The following is a 3,113-nucleotide window of genomic DNA, read 5'->3' on the forward strand; positions in this document are numbered from 1 at the left end:
TGGTTTTATATTTCATTGTGTTTCTTTTTGGGTATGTCCTATTGGGTTGTGTTTCAGTGTAGGAGTCGCCTGTGGACAGGTGTTGAAAATTAGCGTTCTGCTATATACACTTAACACTGTGTATCTGGTTACTGTGCATACATGTATGTTACATCTCCAATGCTCTGTGATGTCCATATCAAATAAACTTAACCTAAGCTATTCAGAACTATAACGTGGAATGGAGAAAGGGAAAAATACATGGAGGGCCAGAACTCAGGACAGTAACTTCAATATAACGTTAAAACCTGAATAGCAAACTTAAAGAACATTTAGTAGAGAAACCAATGGTTGGGAATATCTCTTACTACTTGGATAAAAATAACGAAAAAGAAAATGAGCGGACCTATTAACACATTGAGTGCCAGCGACGCCATATGGCGTCAAGAGAAATTTACCGTAGGCTGCCAGCGACGCCAAATGGCGTCAATAACTCCAAATTCATATTTTGACGGGGGAATGTCGATCTAAGCCTCTTACATCGCCTCTTACAATATGGGAGCTATTGAATGTGTCTAACCTATTTTACAGAACCCTTAGGTGGCGACAGTGCCCTCCCGATTAGGCAAAGGCCAGGAGAAAAGAGAGAAGAAGTCATGAGGAAACGGAAATCGCCATTGATATGCTTGAAGCATAACGTCGTTAGCTGTGCCTGTGAACAGCAGTCATCTGCTGCCACAATTGAGCCCCATCCGTGTCCGCTGCGATAGTCCATCCATATGATTTAGTTGCCGACACGGCGACACCAGCGTCTTTATGAAAAGTTACATTATTCTCAGCTGGGAGCCGAGGACACGCTGTAAAAAAGCGGGGGGTGCAGGCAGCGGACTTTTCAGTGCAGATCAAACAGAGCAAACCGCAGCAGAGCAGAGACACTCGACTCCTCCCACCACGGAGGAGGAGGAGGAGGGGGGTGGGGCACGCAGGGCACTAACAGCATACAACCATTGACAGTACACACACACCCATGCAGCAGCAGGCTCGATGTTTGTTCAACTCAAAGCAGAATTCATTCTGTCGCCTTTCTAACATAAAGATGTGATTATCTCAGAAACTAATTTCAGCATGCTCTTTTCGGTCGAAAACACTCTTTATCAGAGGGGTGTATTTCCAAAATGGAACGGTTTATAAACACAGTTTTTTTTTAAAATGAAACAGAAGGGTTCAAAGTTTCATTGAGGCTATTGGTTGTCCATATAAGAGGAACACAAAAAATGATATGGCTATATTAAAATGCATTGCGGCCTATGTGGCACAGTACAGCACCTTTTGCCCAAGGGCCGTGGCACTCAAAGTGTTAAGCTCTTGCGCTGTATTGCATATGATTCAGAATTTATCCCAAATAAGTTGGATAAAGGGTTCAAAGCCTGGGGAAGGAGGCCTACAGTATACCTGGATCTATTAAAGGAGAAAGAAATCAAAAGCTTCCAAGAAATAAAGGACGAATGTGGCTTATCAAATCAGGACTTCTACAGGTATCTGCACTATCTAGAGCAAATTATCAAAAGGGATGACCTGGGAGGGACAGAAATGGAAGTGCTTTACATCTTTGTCTCAGCATATAGATCAGAAACGGGGAACAAATTATACTAAAGAGGTTCATTTAGCCTACTTGTATATATTATTTAGAAAGTTTCATCTATAAGCTAGTTAGGCAATGTTTGTACCTGACATGTTTCACATGCCAGGGGGCACAGTCATCCAACCACTTCAGGTGGGATGAGAAAAAATTCCATATAACCACGCCATAGATGACGTCACACCAACATCACGCGACACCTCTGATGAAGACTGCAGAAACATGTCAGGTACAAAGATTGCCTAACTAGCCTTTATAGATGAAACTTTCCTAAATAATAGGGAACAAATTAATATCAAAACTGTATACAGGATTGGAAAACCTAAAAGGAGATGATACAGTATATGTGAGAGAAATGGGAGAAAGAAGCTAATATTGAAATATCAACAGAAGATTGGATGGAAATCAATAGAATACAGCGGAAAACTACCGGTACATGCTCTCTATCATGCCGAGAATATGCATGGAAAAACATCATCCGTTATTTATAAGGCCTGCTCAGAATCAATATTCGGACATAGGGATGCGATGTTGGAGACTGTGGTGAAGAAGGGGCGGATCACTTTCATGTTTTCTGGGGTTGCCTGTTGGTCATTCATTACTGGTCAGAGCTTAAGAAAAGTATGGAAAAAGTATTAAGCGTAGAGCTTCCACTTGTCTTTTAAGTACGGTACTATACTTGGGGAAAATACACAATGTAGCCTACTAGCTGGAACTGGAGATAAATATATGTTGATAATCATGTTAATTGCAAGCAAAAAAACTTTGACTAAAAATTGGATGAAGGCAGATGTATCTAAGGTGGAAGATTGGATTGATGTGATACATAATGGAAAAGCTGACTTTCTCATTAAGATTGGAACAGGATAAATGTAATGGTTGTTGTTATATATGGTTGTAGTTTATATATATATATACACATGTGTACAGAAACATACCATAGATATTTGACTGTATTATTAATAAAAATATAAAAAAATAAAATTGGAAAAACAAAACTGAATAGCGTTGGTTACTTCTTTCCATTTTTCTCACAGGGCTTGCTCGCGTCTTGCACTCAAGTCATATTGTCTGAGGATAAACATGTTTTAGACAATAACGTGGAACAGGCTAGCGCAATGAAAATAACAGGTAACTTAACGTTATACGTGACACGTCCACCACCACCTTGCCTCAAATAGGCTATCGGATTGAGGCGAGATGAAAATACCTGGTGCGTACTCAGAATACTCTGCATGGGGCGCCTGCCTGGCCAATCCTGGCGCGTGAATGCTGCGCAGGACGTGTCAGGCCCACAACTCCAGTGGGATCCATAATAACGCGACAAAAAAAGCCTGCCCCCTCGTTTGGAACATAGTGGTACAGTCTAAGCAGTTTGGGGAACCTCTGACCTCTCATTGCTTATTTTAGATTGAGGTGGTTTCCCTCCGTCGGCGCTGCAGAAGAGCCCATCTGGTCAAGGAAGAGTCCACACTCTGTTAGCACATGATTTATT

Source organism: Poromitra crassiceps (assembly GCF_964638095.1).
Source record: "Poromitra crassiceps genome assembly, chromosome: 5".
NCBI classification, from domain to species: Eukaryota; Metazoa; Chordata; class Actinopteri; order Beryciformes; family Melamphaidae; genus Poromitra; species Poromitra crassiceps.